Source organism: Glycine max, chromosome 10 (genome assembly GCF_000004515.6).
Source record: "Glycine max cultivar Williams 82 chromosome 10, Glycine_max_v4.0, whole genome shotgun sequence".
In the NCBI taxonomy this organism is placed as follows: domain Eukaryota; kingdom Viridiplantae; phylum Streptophyta; class Magnoliopsida; order Fabales; family Fabaceae; genus Glycine; species Glycine max.
Window position 1 is genome coordinate 31,793,111 of NC_038246.2, and position 21,786 is coordinate 31,814,896.

A 21,786-nucleotide genomic window follows, 5' to 3' on the forward strand; every position below is an offset into this window, starting at 1 on the left:
CTTATATGCATTTCTTGATTTCAGGTTTGTCATCATAAAAAAAGGGGAGATTGTAGAAGCAAGTTTCATGATGATAAACCAAGCAATTTTGATGATGCCAAAAGCCCAAGTGATTGATTCAAGACTTCAAGATCAAACATCAAGAATACAATCCAAGATTCAAGATTCAAGAGAAGAAATCAAGAAGCAACAAGTCAAGCCTTCATATAGGATAAGTATTAAAAGATTTTTTTTCAAAAACCAAATAGCACAGTTTTGTTTTACAAAAGAATTTTCTCTAATTTTCTAAGTTACCGGAGTGATTACTCTCTGGTAATCAATTACCAATTATCAGTAATCGATTACCAATGACCAGTTTGGTTTTCAAAATGTTTTCAAATGATTTTTAACGTTCCTAAATGTTTTTCAAATAGTGTAATCGATTACTAATGTAATCGATTACAAGTGAATCTGAACGTTGGAATTCAAATCCAATTGTGAAGAGTCACAACTTTTCATAAAATGCATTGTGTAATCGATTACACCTTTGTGGTAATCGATTACCAGTGAACAGTTTTGAAGATAAAGTTAAGAGTTATAACTCTTGACATGGTTTTCTCTAAAGTCACAACTTTTCCAATGGTTTCTTTGACCAGACATGAAGAGTCTATAAAAGCATGACTTTGGCACACATTCAAAAGACATATATGATATCCTTCCAAACAATCCTTTTTCAAAATCTTTCTCTAACCATTGCCCATTGCTTTTTCTTTGCCAAAAAGCTTTCTAAACTTTGTTTTTTCTGCAAGTGGAAATTTTGCAGAAAAAAAAGGGTGCTATCTTTTTCTACCTTCTCCCTCTTGCCAAAAGATTCAAAGGACTAACCGCCTGAGAATTCTTTTGATTCATCCCTTTTTCCTCTTGACAAAAGATTTCAAAGGACTAACCGCCTGAGAATTCTTTTGATTCTCCCTTCCCCCTCTTGACAAAAGATTCAAAGGACTAACCGCTTGAGAATTCTTTTGATTCTTCCCTTTCCCTTTAAACAAAAGATTTCAAAGGACTAACCGCCAGAGATATCTTTTGTTTCCGCTTACAAAGATTCAAGGGACTAATTGATGTGCCATTATTTTCTCCTATTTCTTAACCCTTTTTGCACCATTTTAATTACTGATTAGTCTTAATTGTCAAATTAATTAGGCAGTTTTATTATTTGGGCCAATTCAGCTAATTTGATGCTTTTAATCTAATTTCAAAAATTAATGAAGCATTGGGCTTGAATCCAGAATTAGGCTAGGACATGAAGAGGGCAAACTATTTTATTCTACAAAATTAGATCTTATCTTATCTAGATATTATTTAGATTTGATCTCATCTAGATATTATTTCATCTAGATCTTATCTTATCTTATCTAGATTTTATTTTATTTTATTTATAGGCTTAGATTTAAAATAGATTTGTAAGCTTTGGGGGCTGGAAAACTATATAACAGCACCAAGGTTCTAGTTTAGGCCCTCTCTTCTCTCTCCCCTATTTTCATTTCCTAGTTTTAGGCTTTTTCTTTGAGACATTTTTTTTGTTTTGCAATTCCAGTAGCAATAAAATTTCGTTCTCCAATTTATAAGTTCGTTATCTATTGATTAATGGAAAGCTAAGTCCCCAGCGTTGCTTTCTCTTGAGGATCAAGCGCAGTTCTCTTTGAGGTTCTATTATTACTGTTAAATTCTATTCAGTTTTTGCTCTTCACTAATTACTCTAAATTTGTTGCTATTAATTCATGCATGCTTAGTGCTTGATTAATTGTCTTTGCGCTTAATTTATGTTCATGCTTAATGATCGTTTATGAGTAATTGGTGTATGTGTTGCTTAATTACATAATGAATGCCTTATGTTAAATTTCGCTTAGTAATTTAATTTAGGCTTGGAATAAGTGGTTGAACTGATAAAGGATAAACTCCCGTAACCTAGGATAAGAGACTTGCTTGTGAATCAAGGGGAAGCAACGTGTTTTAATTCTGATATTTTTCTAATTCAATTTTACTCGCTATTTAATTTACAAAAGCTAACAACCCCCCCCCCCCCCAAATTTGTGTGTTTTGTTTTAGTTTTGCTGTTCAACGCTTCCCCTGTTTCAGTTTTGGTGTTTGCTGTGAATAGTGCTTTGCGACGGATTTAGCGACCACTTTTTTGTTTTGATAGCTAGAGTTGTTATTTTTGGCTGAATTTTTTTGTGGTCACTTCTTTTGATCCATATTTTGTGGGGAAAATAGATGGAGCCCTTAGTTTGGTCAGATTTGAAAGTTCCAAAAAAGTAGCAAATTTGATTTTTGTCAAAACTTTAAACGACCATAACTTTTGCTCCGGGTATCAGAATGACTATTATTATATATTTGGGGTAGAAAAAAATTTCCCATGCCGTAGCAGCCAGCCAGTAGGACGGCTGAGGTCTCCTTCTTCCAAAAATTGCAATTCTGTCAAAAGTTTTTTATTTTCCAAGTATTATTCTCTTATTTTTCTTAACTTATCATTTTTAGCTTATATAGTTAGACTTCGAATTTTCATTTGAAATATTTTGTGCTATCTTCTCATCATTTTATAAGGTTGCTCACAAAATTTCAAGTCATTTGGATATCATTTAATGGTAGCTGTAGTTCAAACCTACATTGTTACTTGCAGAAGAAGGTAACTAGTTTTGCATGCTGAATGTAGTGTATGACTAGAGGGAATCCATCTGACTTACAACCCTTTGATCCTGAGATAGATAGGACATTTCATAGATTAGTTAGACAACATTTAGTACCTTTTGAGCATCCTGAGCATTTTGTTATTGGTGATTTTGAACATTATAGTTTTGAACATTCTGATTTTGCACATTCTGAGAACATGGCACAACCTCCACCTCGTGAGAGGACTCTAAGGGAAATGGCTGCACCTGATTTCACCTACGAAAGCTTGTGCATCCAATACCCTGATGAGGATGTCCCATATGTTCTTAAGACTGGACTGATTCATTTGCTTCCAAAGTTTCATGGCCTTGCAGGTGAAGACCCGCACAAACATTTGAAAGAATTTGACATTGTTTGCTCCACCATGAAACCACCAGATGTCCAGGAGGATCACATATTTCTGAAGGTCTTTCCTCATTCTTTAGAGGGAGTGGCAAAAGACTCGCTATATTACCTTGCTCCAAGGTCCATCACGAGCTGGGATGACCTCAAGAGAGTATTCTTAGAAAAAATTTTCCCTGCTTCTAGGACCACGACCATCAGAAAAGATATTTCAGGCATTAGACAACTCAGTGGAGAGAGCCTATACGAATACTAGGAGAGATTTAAAAAATTATGTGCTAGTTGCCCTCACCACCAGATTTCTGAGCAGCTTCTTCTCTAATATTTTTATGAAGGACTCAACAACATGGAGAGAAGTATGATAGATACTGCCAGTGGTGGAGCCCTTGGAGACATGACCCCTGCTGAAGCCAGAAATTTAATTGAGAAGATGGCTTTCAACTCCCAGCAATTTAGTGCCAGAAATGATGCTATTTTCATTAGAGGAGTGCATGAAGTAGCCACGAATTCATCTTCATCAGGTGAGACTAAGAAGCTTGAAGGTAAACAAGATGCCTTGGTTAACCTGGTAACCCAACTGGTCATGAATCAAAAGTCTGCACCTGTCACCAGACTCTGTGGTTTATGCTCCTTTGCCGACCACCACACAGACCTTTGCCCTTCTATGCAACAATCTGAAGCAATTGAACAGCCTGAAGCTTATGCTACAAACATCTACAACAGACCTCCTCAACCTCAACAGCAAAATCAGCCACAACAGAACAGTTATGACCTCTCCAGCAATAGGTACAATCCCGGGTGGAGGAATCATCCCAAACTTAGATGGTCAAATCCTTCACAACAGCAGCAACAACAACCTTATTTTCAAAATGTTGCTAGCCCAAGTAGACCATACGTTCCTCCACCAATCCAGCAACAACAACAGCAACAACCCCAGAAACAGCAAACAGTTGAGGCCCCTCCGCAACCTTCCCTTGAAGAACTTGTGAGGCAAATGACTATGCAAAACATGCAGTTTCAACAAGAGACCAGAGCCTCCATTCAGAGCTTAACTAATCAGATAGGACAATTGGCTACACAGTTAAATCAACAACAGTCCCAGAATTCTGATAGATTACCTTCTCAATCTGTCCAGAATCCCAAAAATGTGAGTGTCATTACATTGAGGTCAGGAAAACAGTGTCAAGGACCTTAACCAGTAGCATCTTCCTCATCCGCTAATGAACCTGCCCAACCTCACTCTACTCCAGAAAAAGATGATGACAAAAATTTAAAGAGTAAGTTACCTAACAATTTCTATGTAGGTGAATCTAAAGAGAAGCAGCATATCCCTCTTCCATTCCCTCCAAGAGCAATTTCCAACAAAAAAATGGAAGAGGCAGAGAAGGAGATCTTGGAAACATTTAGGAAAGTAGAGGTAAACATACCTCTGCTGGATGCAATAAAGCAAATTCCAAGATATGCTAAATTCTTGAAGGAGTTGTGCACTAATAAGCGGAAGCTTAAAGGAAGTGAAAGAATTAGTATGGGCAGAAATGTCTCCACATTGATTGGTAAATCTGTTCCCCAAATCCCTGAAAAATGTAAAGATCAAGGTACATTCAACATACCTTGTATTATTGGGAATAATAAGTTTGACAATGCCATGCTAGATTTAGGAGCTTTTGTTAGTGTTATGCCTCTGTCTATTTTTAATTCTCTATCTCTAGGTCCTTTGCAGTCAACTGATGTGGTAATTCATTTAGCTAATAGAAGTGTTGCCTATCCTGCTAGTTTCATAGAGGATGTCTTAGTTAAAGTTGGTGAGTTGATTTTCCCTGTTGATTTTTATATTTTAAATATGGAGGAGGGATTTTCTAAAGGATCAGTTCCCATCATTCTAGGCAGACCTTTTATGAAAACTGCTAGAACTAAGATAGATGTATATGTAGGCACACTATCTATGGAGTTTGGTGATATAACTGTTCATTTTAATATTCTTGATGCTATGAAACACCCATCTGAAGATCTTTCTGTATTTCGTGTTGAAATAATAGACCATATTGTTGATGAATACATGACTGATCTTCATTCTAATCTGCATGCCTGTCACTCTTCATGCATTGAATCTAAATTTGCACTTGATCATATGTCTGAATTTGATGCTGAGAGTGAACCTGAATTTGATATTGATTACATGTCTGGTGATGTTTTACCTCGTGAGATTGATTTTATAGAGTCAGATAGAACTTACCATGTTTCAGGAAGTACACATACCTCTAACTTTCTTTATGAGGTACAGGTTGAGAAACCATCTCTTTCTACCACTATCCAGCTGCCCACATCAGAATTGAAGCCTTTGCCATCAAATTTAAAATATGCTTACTTGGATGATAGCAAAAGTTTTCCAGTAATTATATCTGCCTCCCTTGTTGATGAGCAAGAGGAGAAGCTGTTATCAGTTCTCAAGAAGCATAAGAAGGCTATAGGCTAGACCCTGGCAGACATTCCTGGTATTAGCCTATCCACATGTATGCATCGAATAAATTTAGAAGATGGGGCTAAACCAGTAAGACATCCACAAAGAAGACTCAACCCGGTGATTCTTGATGTAGTGAAGAAGGAGGTAACCAAGATTTTGCAAGCTGGAATCATTTATCCTATCTCTGACAGCCAATGGGTGAGTCCCGTCCAGGTAGTCCCGAAGAAAACCAACCTCACCGTGATAAAAAATGAGAAGGGGGAGCTAATTCCTACTCGGGTGCAGAACAGTTGGAGAGTCTGCATTGACTATAGGAGGCTAAACCAGGTTACCAAAAATGACCATTTTCCACTGCCATTCATTGACCAGATGCTTGAACGCCTGGCAAGTAAATCTCACTATTGTTTCCTTGATGGTTTTTCTGGTTATATGCAAATCACTATTGCTCTTGAGGATCAGGAAAAGACCACATTCACCTGCCCCTTTGACACTTTTGCCTACAGGAGGATGCCTTTCGGCCTATGCAATGCCCCTGGTACCTTCCAGTGGTGCATGATTAGTATTTTTAGTGATTTTTTAGAAAATTGCATTGAGGTGTTTATGGATGATTTCACTGTATATGGATCCTCTTTTGATGTTTGTTTGGATAGTCTGGAAAAAGTTTTGCATAGATGCATCGAAACTAACCTTGTTCTAAATTTTGAAAAATGTCATTTTATGGTTGAGCAAGGTATAGTTTTAGGCCACATTATTTCCAATAAGGGCATTGAAGTAGATCCTGCAAAAATTTCTGTTATTTAACAATTGCCTTACCCCTCTTACGTGCGAGAGGTGCGATCTTTTCTTGGTCATGCAGGATTCTACATGCAGGATCCAACTTGTTGCAAAAAGAGGTGGAGTTTGACTTTAATGATAAATGCAAAGAGGCTTTTCATTGCTTCAAAAGAGCACTGACTACCACCCTTATCATTCAGGCACCTGATTGGACAGCCCCATTTGAGCTAATGTGCGATGCATCCAATTACACATTGGGGGTTGTCCTTGCTCAAAAGATCTCCTTACTTCAGCTTCTTTTCCACCATGACTTAGGGAGTTTTTCTTTTCCTATCTCCTCCTTTACTTTTATTACATTTGTCCGATTCTATTTGATGGTTTAATTGCTTTTAATCTTTTAATTGTGCTACATTGAGGACAATGTGTTGTTTAAGTATGGGGGGAGTGTTCTTTGGTTTTGGTTTTGCTAGTTTTGTTAGTTTTGTTTGCGTTAAATTTTTTAGTTTTGTTAGTTTTGTTGGGTTTCTAGTTTAATATTTTAGGTCAATTCTGTTTGCATGTACAACTTTGCATATTTTTCTTTGAATTATAGGATATGTTCAAGAAATGGGTAATTGTTCTGAAAATAAAAGTCTCTTGACATTTTGTGATTTGAAATCCTTGTTTTTCCTCTACATGTCATGATAGTTTTGAAAGCTCAATTTGAAAGTGATAAGTTTACCTTTGTGAGAATTTGAGCCATCCATCATCATAATCTTTTGGTGTGTTTTTCCCTATTGATTGCTTGCACAATAGCCTTGGCTTGATTCTTGTTGATGCATCCTAATTCACATGCATATTTGGAAATGATTTAGGCAATTTTGTTCATATAAGCTTCTAGCCAAGTGGACTTACCTTGAATTAATTCCTTTGATAGCCCCTTTGAGCCTATGTTCCCCTTTCTTTGTTTTGAAGCTCATTACAAGCCTTAAGTGAAAAACCATGATATCACCTTACCCTTAAGGAATTTTGGAGCTTTGGAATTGTTTTGGGAATAAGTGTGGGGGGGAGGGGGGGTATGTTTCATTGGAAGATATGATTTTTGGCCATGCTTAATGTTCTATTTTGGCCATGCTTGATGTATATATATATTGCCTAGTTCTTTCTTTAATCTTCAATTTCGTACTGTTCAATCTAAAAAATATCAAAAAAAAATTTCAATTTCTACAAATTCTTCAATTTCGTAGTGTTCAATAAAAAAAAAAGAAGAAAAGAAGTGAAGTTGAATAAATGAGGTCTTGTTATGAGGACTTGATTTGGGAGCCTTGGTTGATTTTGTTGATATTAGAGGGTTTGAGTTTACTACTTGTGCTTAATTTCCACTTATTCCCCATTGCTCCTCTATTCCTTTGGGATTTAACTACTTATTCCATATTTTTCCCTACCTTGTCCTTGGCCCCATTACAACCTTAAAAGACCTTTTGATCCTCATGTGCTTGTGTTTATGGGTTGATTGTCAATTTTAGAATCTTGCCAAGTCTATGTGGTGTTTGTTTTCATGGGTGCTTCAAGAGTAAACAATAGCCTAGACACTTGAGAGATAGAGTGTATATCTTGTGAGGCTTTATCACTTTTCAATATTCAGCAGATTTACTACTTTGCCATGATTGGGTTGCTTGGATGATTTTCACGAATGTCTTGACTCTTTGGATCTCTTCATGTTAGATGTTACCCATTCCTTTCATTCCTTGATGTTCATTGAGAAATATGTAAATGTTTTTGTTTGTCTCTCTTTGATATCCTTGGATTTTGTTCTTTATTTCATTTTGCCCAGGAGTGCAAAAGGCTAAGTATGGGGGGGTTTTGATGTGCCATTATTTTCTCCTATTTCTTAACCCTTTTTACACCATTTTAATTACTGATTAGTCTTAATTGTCAAATTAATTAGGCAGTTTTATTATTTGGGCCCATTCAGCTAATTTGATGTTTTTAATCTAATTTCAGGAATTAATGAAGCATTGAGCTTGAATCCAGAATTGGGCTTGGACTTGAAGAGGGCAGACTATTTTATTCTACAAAATTAGATCTTATCTTATCTTATCTAGATATTATTTAGATTTGATCTCATCTAGATATTATTTCATCTAGATCTTATCTTATCTTATCTAGATTTTATTTTATTTTATTTTTGGGCTTGGATTTAAAATAGATTTGTAAGCTTTGGGGGCTGGAAAACTATATAACAGTACCAAGGTTCTAGTTTAGGCCCTCTCTTCTCTCTCTCTCTCTCTCTCTCTCTTCTCTCTCCCCTATTTTCGTTTCCTAGTTTTAGGCTTTTTCTTTGAGACATTTTTTTTTCGTTTTGCAATTCCAATAGCAATAACATTTCGTTCTTCAATTTATAAGTTCGTTATCTATTGATTAATGGAAGGCTAAGTTCCCAGCGTTGCTTTCTCTTAAGGATCAAGCACAGTTCTCTTTGAGGTTCTATTATTACTGTTAAATTTTGTTCAGTTTTTCCTCTTCACTAATTACTCTAAATTTGTTGCTATTAATTCATGCATGCTTAGTGCTTGATTAATTGTCTCTGCGCTTAATTTACGTTCATGCTTAATGATTGTTTATGAGTAATTGGTGTATGTGTTGCTTAATCACATAATGAATGCCTTATGTTAAATTTCGCTTAGTAATTTAATTTAGGGTTGGAATAAGTGGTTGAACTGATAAAGGATAAACTCTCGTAACCTAGGATAAGAGACTTGCTTGTGAATCAAGGGGAAGCAACGTGTTTTAATTCTGATATTTTTCTAATTCAATTTTACTCGCTATTTAATTTACAAAAGCAAACAATCCCCCCCCCCAATTTGTTACTATTTCCTACTATCTGTTATGAACGTTTGGTTTATCATTGCTCATTGGGAAACGACCTAGGATCACTTCCTAGTTACTACATTTTAATGTTTATTTGATTCAGGTAAGGCCTCAATCACTAACCGCCTAAGAATTCTTTTGATTCTCCCTTGCCCCTCTTGACAAAAGATTCAAAGGACTAATCGCCTGAGAATTCTTTTGATTTTTCCCTTTCCCTTTAAACAAATGATTTCAAAGGACTAACCGCCTGAGATATCTTTTGTTTCCCCTTACAAAGATTCAAGGGACTAACCACCTAAGAATTCTTTGTCTTAACACATTGGAGCGTGCATCCTTTGTGGTACAAGTAGAGCGTACATCTACTTGGGTTGTGATATTGAGAACAAGAGAGGGTACTTCTCTTGTGGATCAGTTCAGGTGTAGCGTATATCCACTTGGTTGTTCAAAGAGAACAAGGGAAGGTACATCCCTTGTGGATCTTTGCTTGTAAAGGATTTTACAAGGTTATTGGAAATCTCAAGAACCGGTGGTTGCTTGGGGACTAGATGTAGGTACGGGTTGTTTCTGAACCAGTATAAATCTTGTGTTTGTCTTTTTCTTCCCTACACTCTTTAATTTCCGTTGTGTACTTTTTATTTCCAGTTTTCTTTTGTCTAAATTATTGTTTTTTATTCTTTACTTTCTCATAACTTAGTAGTAAAGCCTAATTGAATCTAGTAACATTAAGAAGGATAAATTTTTAATTAGTCAAGACACGTTCATAATTAATTCAACCCCTCTTTCTTAATTATTTCGAGACCACTTGATCCAACAAGCACAAAGGAAAGTTGCATTGATCCCTCGGGGCAGGACCGAAACACGGACGACTCAAAGAAATATGGGTTTTATGTCAATCAAAATCCTCCCCGACTAGTTGCCCTTGGAAAAGTTTATGAGGGGTCGATGATCATCCACAATGTTCCTTTGACCAATGGTTAAGTGAAGATCGATGCTAAGGAAGTTCAAGATGCTGATGCTCACGTTCTTGTACCTACTCAAGAGGTTCAGTTAGTGGGGCAAGCACTTAAAACTTTCCTTGCTTGACTGACACATCTTGTAAAGTCTGTTTTAGAACAGGTATTTCATTTTTTTTGTTTTTAAGAATTATTAAAAAATGATTTGTTACAAATAAAGTTTTGATTGTCATTCACTTATGTTTATTAACTGTGTAGGATAAACAGGGAGCTGAGGGACCAATGAAACCTGTAGATAGGTTGGATCCTAATGTCGATCCCCTATACCTGATGGCATTGACTATCCCACAGCTTTTCCTCAAGCTGTTGTAGGTGTCGTGGGATGCTACCGTGTTTGGGGTGAAAAATGATAACTTCCCCTTCTACATAAAGCATGAAGTTTTGTCTGAAATAGCACATGGTGATCAATGTTTGAGCATCTCTGTTATACAATTGTGGATTCTAAAAACCGATGTTGGTTTGTACATATTTTACATTTTTTTGTTATTTCTTACTATACAACATCAATTTTTTAGAAAACCGATGTTGTGTAGTTTAGTTTAACATCTATTTTCTAAATCTGATGTTAACGTTAATACTTTAAACATCGATAGTTTTAACCTCAATTAGTAACTAATGTTGAAAGTCCTTAATAATCGATGTTAAAAGCTTATTTTCTAGTAGCGAGACGTTTACTTAAGAATATCAAGTAACACTCTCATTTTCATATAATTACAAAAAAAAAGTTTCTGAAATATATTTCTTTATCAAATCCAAAATTCTAATATTGGTTACAATATCTTCATTCAAGATCAAGAAATCTAGAAACTAGAATGGAATAACAAAGATAATGAACTGCATGTTACTATATCAACAACAATCGAGAAATACTAAATACAATATGTTGGCAAAAATTTTAAAACCTTCTTAACAAGAAGCATGAAGCCACCCTTCACTTACTCTTTTTCTAAGATATACAATATTTTTTATCTAACCTTTAGTATTTGATACACCACAAACTCTTTCATAGTGTGTTCTCTTTAATCTCTTTGAATCATGTTCTTTAGTCGCTTGCAGTTCATTTCGTACATCTGCCACTGCTTTATTAACCTATTAAAGAAGTGTAACACACACAACCAGTGTGAATAAGTTAGGACAAAATTCAAAAGGAAACAAATTTTAATTACTCTTAATAATGCAAACAAGTTAAGACAAAAAGACATAAAATAAAAATTCAAATCATAAAAAGGGAAACACATCAATCTAACTGGGTTATCACCTTCACTTCAGACTTGTCATTTATAGCAAATAACTTCTTTGGAGCTTCCTGATCACTACTCTGCAAAGATAAAATAAGACCATACAAAAGACTAAAGAATCACCTTAAAAGCTTCAAATTACATTGAAAACATTAAACAAATTACTTGCCTACTAGTTAATGGTTATAATACTAATTCAATGTGAATATGGTTCACTAAAACCATATTAACAAGTTTACTTTTATTTGTTTAATCTAATTAAACAAACTTCAATGCCAATTGATGATATAAAAGAACACCATACCTTGAATAAGTTTAAGATATGTAGAGATAATTAAAATGGTAGTTATGTCCTCAAATACTACATCTAATGATTGTAATGGAGATCCCAAGTCATGACAAGAAATGATTATTATGGCCCGAGAATCAACAAAAATTTCAAATTTATAAATTATCTATCATAAGAAGTAGAAATTTGTAAATTATCAGCACCATATTTTTTAGTAAACTGGAAGGGATAGAATAAAAAAGCTCCATGTTCAATAAAAGCATCTAAAAACTTTAGAGCTTCTTCATCATCCTTTTCAAATGAGAACCGAGAAAAAATTTCACTCACATCTCTCCAAATCGAAGAACTTACTTGTAAGCTGCTAGTAGTTTTACTCAGGCTATCATTCTACATTGTCAAACAACAAAGAGTGAAAAAAATAGAGTTGCAACAAAATTTCTCTCTGCTTATGCAGTTCAGTCCTTTAGTCCTAAGGATATGTGAAACAGAAGAGTGGCATGTAATAAATTTTATAAAGTTGGTTTGTACATTTTGGAAGGTCAAGTGCTCCATCAGTTTTGGAGTTGAAAAGCCTAATATTGAATGACTACTAATAGGTGGTAATGACTACTAATGGGTGGTAATGACAATTAATTGGTGGTAATGACTACTAAATGCATTCTTGATGCTAGAATGCCTATATATAGAGCATGTGTTTGGTCCCTAAGCTTACATCTTTCATTTTCATTTGATACACCATCTATAGAGAGAGAGTGAGAGCTTGGAAGAACCAAAACAAAGCAGCTCTTTCATGGCAATGGCTAGAGGTATATTTTGATTTTCTTTTCCATATTTGTTAGTGACCTGTGTTTCGTTTTGTTGTTTGTTACATCATAGGTTTCATAGTTTGGTCATACATTTGGTATCAGAGCCTCAATTGTCGTTGCCTTGTCCATTTTCAATTTTTGGTATTTTTTTATCTAATTTCATTTTTGGTGTTTCGAGCCTTGTTTGTTAAAATTAAGATTAGAAATCATTATTTTTGTTGATTTCCTTGTTTTTTGGCTTTTCAAACATGCAAAACGATGCCCAAATGAGTGAGAACCGACCGGTTATGTATATGGGTTGGATTGACCCGCTACTGGACGTCAGATGAGCCATTGAACCATTTATGGTTCTTTGATATATATTTTTTCATATGTTATATGCTTATGTGTTTTTGTTTGTTTTTTCAATTTCTATAGTTTTGATTTGTTTTATGCATGAATATATTTTGGAAAAGTTTATTATACGCATATATATATATATATATATATATATATATATATATATATATATATATATATATGAAATCAAATGTATAATATTATGTTTCAATTCTGCAATTATATAAGAGAATTTTATTCATCATTGTATTATATCTTGATTTTTAAGTACACAATATGATTTAGTCTCATATGATTATGTTTTATGTCTAAGTGATCTTTATAATTTTGATTAATTATGGATTAGCCACAACATCTATAATTTGATTAAAATTAAATATTAAGTTGTTTAAAGATCATATAAGGAAATAGGCATAATATTGTGATTAATTGTACTTTATATAATAAATTTCATCCCACAGGAATTTTTATTATATTTGTATAATTAATTGGGATAGAATGCATATTTTTTTCATGGTTTACCTACATGGATCATGAGGTATGTATAATTTGCTAGTTTTATCATAAAGTAAATATTTGCGATAGAAAAATGAATTATTTTCATGTTGTACCCATAAAGCATGAATTTGAGTATGTAATTTTATTATTATATCATAAACTATAATTGTATCTAATTGAATTAAAAATTTAGCCCACATGCAATTTTTACGTCACAAGATTCAATTTCCAAGTACGTTTACACTGGTAAAACATACAATTAAGATTAATATGCCTCAAATTTTGGCATAAGCCTTGGGATTTTTGCATCTTCTCAAACTATTAGTTTTTCTAATATTCAATGTGATGTTCTCGAACTCAAAGGAGATAACTATAAGATATGGAAGGAGATAATTCTTTTGCAATTGGGGTGGATGAACATAGACTATGCTATAAGGAAAGACAAACCACCTGCAATCACTGATGAAAGTATAGCCAAGTTGTTGTTACACTATATGAGTGGTGGGAGCGATCCAACCGACTCAGCGTGATGTTCATTAAGACCAAAATTTGTGCTGGGGTACGTGGTTCTGTCAACCAGCATGAAAAGGTCCAAGACTTACTTAAGGCTATTGATGACCAGTTCATCACTTCAGATAAGGCTTTAGCAACTACCCTGATCATCAAGTTCTCCTCTCTCCGGCTCACCAGTGTGAAAGGTATGCGTGAATACATAATGCAAATGTGAGATATTTCAGCTCAACTTAAGAAACTAGAGGTTGATATGTTTGAGTCTTTCCTGGTGCACCTGAACACCCTTCCACCAGAATATGGGTCGTTTAAGATTTCCTACAACACACATAAGGACAAATGGTCTATCAATGAATTAATGACCATGTGTGTTCAAGAAGAAGAAATGCTTATAATGGATATGGGTGAGTGTGCATTGCTGACAGCTGCTTGTGGGGAGAACAAAACAACTAAATCTCAAACTAATCTAAAGGGGAATGGTAAAATACCAACTTTAGCTAATATTAAGAAGTTGACAAAGTGTTTTTTTTTGTAAGAAGGGACACATGAAGAAGAATTGCCCCAAATTCCAGAAATGGCTTGAGAAGAAAAGTAATTCAATCTCATTAGTATGTTATGAATCTAATATGGCTAGTGTTAATATTAACACCTGGTGGATTAATTCTGGATCTATAATCCATATTGCAAATTCTTTACAAGGTATGCAAAACCTAAGGAAACCAATAGGAAGTGAGCAAAGCATTTTATCAAGCAATAAGCTAGGCTCACCTGTGGAGGCTATTAGAACTTGTATTTTTACTTTAAGTAATGGCTTTATTTTGAAATTAGAAATGACCTTTTATGTGCCAAGTTTTTCTTGAAACTTGATTTTTGTTTCTAGACTCATACCTTTTGGATATTCCTTTAATTTTAAAGACACATCGTTTGACTTATTTTATAATTTTGAATGTGTTGTGAATGATATCTTGTCTGATGGTCTTTATCTTCTTGGTTTACAAAATTATGCCACTTATACTTCAATGCATGTTCAAACTTGTATTAAAAGGTGTAATATTAATGAGAATTCCTCTATGTTATGGCACCAGAGATTAGGACATATCTCCATTGAGAGGATTAAAAGATTAGTGAAAGATGTGGTACTCAATACTCTAGATTTGGTTGACTTTAAGACTTGCATGGACTGCATTAAGGGTAAGCAGACCAACATGTCTAAGAAAGGTGCTAATAGGAGTTCAAGCATATTAGAAATAATTCATATTAATATTTATTGTTCAAGTATGGATGCACATGGTCAAAAATATTTTATCACCTTTATAGATGATTATACACGATATATGAATTTGCTTCATAACAAAAATGAAGCATTGGATGCCTTCAAAGTCTTTAAGGTTGAAGTTGAGAACCAATGTGGCAAGCAAATAAAAATAATAAGATCAGATACAGGTGGAGAATATTATGACAGATATACTCAGAATGGACAAGCACTTGGTCCCTTTGCAAAGTTTCTTTAAGAACATGGGATTGTTGCCCAATACACTATGCCTGGTTCTCCAAATCAAAATGGTGTTGTAGAAAGAAGAAACCAAACATTATTTGACATGGTACGGAGTATGCTTAGCAACTCCAATCTTCCTAAATTCTTGTAGGCCGAAGTAATAAAGATGGCAATGTATATTTTAAACCATGTTCCAACCAAGGTTGTCCCAAAGACACCTTTTCAGTTGTTTAAAGGTTGGAAATCAAGTTTGAAACATATGCGCGTTTGGGGTTGTTTATCTGAGGTGAGAATATATAACCCACAAGAAAAGAAACTTGACCTGAGGACTATTAGTGGGTATTTCATTGGATATGCCAAAAGGTCTAAAGGTTATAGGTTTTACCGTCCATATCATATTGTTAGGATTGTGGAATCAAGAAATGTCAAGTTTCTTGAAAATGAATTGATCAGTGGGAGTGATCAATTGAGAGACTTAGGTTCTGAAATTGATCATATAGAGTCTCAACCTTCCACATCAACTGAAACATTGGTTGTAATTCATACCCCTTAAGTTCAAAGGGACGATGAACAACAAATGACTGACATTCCATAACCCATTGTTGATAATCCAGTAGATCAAGTTGATCATCGAATTCCTGAAATGATGAACAACCAACTGAACAACATGATCCACAAGAAAACATTAATGCAAAATTAAAGAGGTCTACTAGAGTAAGAAAATTAGCTATTCTTAGTGATTATACTGTATATTTGTAAGAACCTGACTATAATATTGGAACTGAAAATGAGCCTGAAACTTTTGATCAAGCCATGAGTTGTAAAAAGTCAAATTTATGGTATGATGCCATGAAGGATTAAATGAATTTCATGCAAAGTAACTGAGTTTTGAACCTTGTAGAGTTGCCTAATGAGGCAAAGGCCATTGACTGTAAATTGGTCTTTAAGACCAAAAGGGATTCATTAGGCAACATTGAGAGATACAAGACAAGACTTGTTCCTAAGGGATTTACTCAAAAAGAATGAATCAATTACATAGAGATTTTTTTCCTGTATCTAAGAAAGATTTTCTTCATAATATCTTGGCATTAGTTGCTCATTTTGATCGTGAGTTGCAACAAATGGATGTGAAAACAGTCTTTTTTAATGGTGATTTAGAGGAGGTGGTTTATATTAAACAACCTGAAGGTTCTCCTCTAGCAGTGATGAACATTTGGTTTGCAAGCTTAATAAATCTATATATTGTTTAAAGCAAGCCTTCCGTCAGTGGTACCTTAAGTTTCATGGGACAATTTCTTCATTTGGTTTTGATGAAAACCCTATGGATCAATACATATACCACAAGGTCAGTGGGAGTAAAATATGTTTCCTTGTTTTATATGTAAATGATATTTTACTTGCAGCTAATGATTGGGGTTTGCTACATTAGGTGAAACAATTTCTCTCTAAGAATTTTGACATGAAGGATATAGGTGATGTATCTTATGTCATTGTCATTAAGATTCATAGAGATAGACCTTAAGGTATTTTAGGTCTATCACAAGAAACCTGCATTAACAAAATTTTAGAGAGATTTCTAATGAAAGATTGTTCACCAAGTGTCGCTCCCATTGTGAAGGGTGATAGGTTTAATTTGAACCAATGCTCAAAGAATGACTTTGAAAGGGAACAGATGAAAAACATTTCTTATGCTTCAGTTGTTGGAAGTCTCATGTATGCCTAAGTATGCACAAGGTCTGGCATTGCTTTTGCAGTTGGAGTGTTAGGAAGATATCATAGTAATTCAGGTATTGACCACTGGAGAGCTGCAAAGAAAGTGATAAGGCACCTTCAAGGGACCAAAGATTACATGCTTATGTATAGACAGACAGACAGAAAATCTAGATGTGATTGGTTATTCAGACTTAGACTTTGCTGGTTGTGTTGATTCTCACAAATCAACATCTAGGTACATTTTCATGATGGTTGGTGGAGCTATTTTGTGGAGGTGTATTAAGAAGACTTTGACTGCTACTTCTACCATGGAAGCTGAGTTTGTCTCTTACTTTGAGGCTACAAAGTCCAATCCTTTTCATTATCAAAGTAACACATCCAAAATATAATTATGAATACTACAAAAAATATATACACCAATTATATACATAACAAGCATGCTTTTAATTAGGAGAAGAACTAATGGAAGAACTACACCACTGCAAAGAACCAATGCAAAAAGTGTATGCAAGAACTACGCAATTAATTTTTCAAAATCCAGCAGACAGTTCAAATTTCAAATATCAAAACACCACTATATTGTAAAATTATCTCTCAATCGTAACAAAAGAAAAAATACAGCAAAAATAGTGGCAGAAACTTATGAATCATGAAATCACTTTCATCACCATCAATACCAGTTAACCGATGAAATTTGAGAGTAGGCACTATTGACACCTGTCACACCACTATACACTACGCTAGATGTAACTTGACATATAATGAATAACAAAATAATGCTTCTAAAGAATTAAGCATGAATAAGAGTGAGTTACCTATTTGTTGAGTTCCCAAGCCATGGTGATCCTTCTGACAACGAATGCACAATAAGCATCAAAGGCCACATAAGCAACTTGATCGTAGCTAAGAGAATTTTCTTTCTAATCGTTCTCGTTTAGCTCTCTATTATGCTCCACTTTGAAGCTAAGGCATGCCTCTATGATCTCATCCACCAATGCTTCAGCTAGGTTTCTAGCACGGTTAACTGACCTCCTCGAACCCGAAATTGAATTTCCTCTCTTCGAATTTGACTTTAAACCCCTAATAATCAACCTCGAAACCCTAATTTCAATTGAGAAGAAGCCTTAATTGAATCAGAAATTGTCGCTGCAAATTGTTGTTCCAAAGAAGACCAAGTGGATCCAATTTCAAAACTTGGAGGTGGTGACACCAGAGAACCAACCAGAGAAAAAGCACTATCGAGGTGTCAGGCAATGGCCGTGGGGCAAGTTCGTTGTTGAGATCCATGACCCGAACAAGTGCGGGTCTAGGGTTTGGCTCAGAACCTTAGACACCACCATAAAAGCCAATAAGGCCTACAACCAAGTCATCTTTAGGCTCCATGGCTCCAAGGCCAACCTCAACTTCCCCCTTGAAGTTAATGTCGTTGTGGAGACCGTCTTCGTCATCACCGCCGACAGCGAGAGGAAGCATCATCGTGAGGAGGAGGAAGTGGTGGTGGAGGAAGAAAAGGTGGTGGTGAAAAAAGAGAAAATAATGGAGCATGATGTGAGTTTTTTTAGGGAGATTTGTGATTTATGAGGTGTGAGAGAGGGAAATAGAATTAGGACTTTTAATTTGGGAAATAGTACAACATCGATTTTTATAGAAACTGATGTTAACAATTGATCAAACAACATCGGTTTTTATAAAAATCGATATTAATATTGGTAGACAACATTGGTTTTTTAAAAATTCATGTTAACAAGCTCAACTTATTTACAATTATCCCACCGCGTTATTTTTAACATCAGTTTTTATAAAACTGATGTTAAAATGACAACATTAAAAGCTTATTTTCTAATAGTGTACCTTTAATTCAATCCACTAAGGTGCAAGTTTATCATATTTACTCTAGAAGGAATTACCTTTAATTTGTCAAGGAGTTTTACTACCTTCAAATTTTGAACTTCTAGATCAAGGACATGTATAAATTTATGATACTTAAGTTCACTGATATCTCAACTATAGGAAAATAGGATGAAACTTTGTAAATATTACATAACTACTTTTTTCTATTTTTTTCCTTTTGTTTGTGTGTAAAACTTGTTTAGTTACTTATATCAAAATCTTTACTCCTTCTCGATTTGACAAACATATCTAGCAAATATATCCTAAACACAAATACTAATAACAAGGCCAGGCAGTGCTCTCTAAATCACAAAACCATTCTTATAGAGCTATTTTCATGGAAGATCACAATTCCTTCCAGCTTTCCTATGTATTCCGTAAACATGTATAGTTGAGTAGATAATGATATAATTGATTGTTTACATGTTATAAACAAATGGTAAACACTAGCATTTAGCAATAATGATACACAGAGAATTTAATTACATGTTTTTTAAGCAGTGTCCTTAGAATAGTTGGCAAGACTCTAAAAAATGTATCAGCCACATGTCGTTTAGTAGTATATATACACAATCCATCAACTCAACAAATTGGCATGAAGTTTAGAACTTACATTGTGTTTTATTAAACAAAGCATTGAAATCACTAACCACATATTTTCCATTAGTAAATGGTTCATTTTCTTATTATTAATATAGAAGCCAGCCATAAAAGTAATTTAGCAATGGCAAAACAAGAAGTGTTCTGCTATGTACTCATAATTCACAAACATCTATATCCTTGAAACTATAATAAAATAAAGGGGAACACAACACATGTATGAAGGAAATTGCATTGTATGAACAACTACAAATGAGCACCTGAACAACACAATACACCATTTATTAAATTAAAAATATTGTACCCACATGCAATATAGAGGATTGTTTTCATGCACCTGATAGTAAGAATTTTCGTAAATTTGCAACGAATACAATGAAATTGAATTCAATTCTAAATCTCAAATTCAAATTGCAGTTGCAAATCATGATTTTTTAAGAAGCAAAGATAAAGTATTAATAATAATATATGTGATGAAGCGCAAGATGCCTACCACAAACCTAAAGAGATACAAAAGTTTACACTAGAATAATCATTATTTTGAGTTGTTGCAATTAAGACCGAGCCCCCCTACCCCTAACCCACTAGGATCTCAGTTCTAATCACAGCTCATTTTGGTTGGACTATATCTAGACTTAGGTGTCCTCACATCAAATGGTTGGACTACAACTATTAACAATTTCAAGCAGATAAACAAAGAAAGGGCGTAGTGCAGAGATACAAAACAAATAGGGCAGAGAAAAATAGCGAAACAAAGAAACAAGCCTACCTAAACAACTCTGAGAGCTTCAAGTTCAAAATTGGTGGCAAGGGATTCCCAAACATGACGGCAAAGGCAAGTGCAACAATGAGGATGAGGGAACATGATAGTGATGGCATGCGACGGTGAGGGAGAAACCACAACAACACCATACAACAATGAGGGCAATCCAAGAAGATCAACGGAGATGGCACAAACACAAGAGGTGTTAGGGTTCAAAGTAAGAATGAGTGAGTAAGTGAGGAAGATGACCACGGGTGAGTTGAAAAATATTATGTACCATGATGGTTTTTAAAAAGGATTCATTGAACTCACTCTTCCATGATGATTTTTAAAATAACCGTTATTGAGGGCACTCTTCCATGACAATTTTTATAAAATCGTCATTGCTCATACACACCTATTTATAAAATTGTCACCATGTTTTCTCTTTAACAATAGCTTTTTGAAATCATCGTTGATGGAGTGTCATAAAAGACACTTTTTGCAGTAGTGTTTGTCCTTGGAAGACAAAACAAAAATGAAAACCATAAAGTGTCAAATCTACAATCAACAACATTGAGCAATGTTTGAGTTGAATGCGACTCCAATACCAACTTCAATAAGAAAACCTTAGAAATTAAGAATTGAGAACCACACAGCCAAATTTGAGAATGAAACATCGAAGAAGACCAATATAAAGGCAATAATTATGGACATTGTAGGAGCATTTGCACAATTAAGAGAAAAAAGAACAAATTAAAAATCAACAAATGGGAGTTAGAGTCCATCTCCATGCATAAGAGTCAATGGCTAGGAACACTTTAAAAAATGATTATTTAGCCATTGATAATTTGAATTACTATAGGATAAAATTTTCTCACTAAAGAATTTAGCAACTGAATTGGCAACTAAAACATGGTGGTTGCAGCAAATGTAGTTGCTAACCAATTTAGTGACCGAGTTAATACTCGATTACAATTAGTGATCATTAATATTGTTGGTTGCAAAGTGTCATATGCCATGTTGGTAACATTTTGGTCACCTATTAATAGGAGTCCAAATTAGCGACTAATAACACCAACAAGTAGTTAAATATAAGTATTTAAAAAAAAATCCTTTTGAGATAGAATCTTTGGTGGCAAGGTCTATTGCTAATAATTTTCATTAATTAAAATATAATATTAAACCATAGAAATCATTTTTAGTTTATTATTCGTCTAAATAACTACTATTAAAAACTTTGAAAATGAAACTCAGTGTAGCAATCACACATTCAATCACAACAAGGGATGATAACTAGGCAGGGTAAGCACATATGGTAGCCTCCCATTACCGACTCTTATTTGCACAGATATCCATGATAATGAGTATTAATACATATCCTTGCATATTTGTGGATATTTGTTAAAATTAAAATTTTCAAGAAGTAAAATGTTAAATTACAATAATAATAAATAATTTTGAAACATGATACCAACATCCCTAATTACAAGACTTTTTTTAAGGACCCTAAATAAAAG

The 21,786-nt window shown here is 34.4% G+C and overlaps 1 non-coding gene and 1 pseudogene across 1 annotated transcript; one reads left to right on the plus strand and one right to left on the minus strand.

Moving 5' to 3' along the window:
- Nucleotides 1-3,241: 3,241 nt before the first annotated feature.
- On the minus strand, nucleotides 3,242-3,348 carry LOC112998229 (small nucleolar RNA R71). The gene has a single exon (XR_003263268.1). It is a non-coding gene; the product is annotated as a small nucleolar RNA R71 (small nucleolar RNA).
- Nucleotides 3,349-18,012: 14,664 nt separating this feature from the next.
- LOC100778617 (ethylene-responsive transcription factor 5-like) lies at nucleotides 18,013-18,615 on the plus strand (annotated as a pseudogene).
- The last annotated feature ends 3,171 nt before the right edge of the window (nucleotides 18,616-21,786 follow it).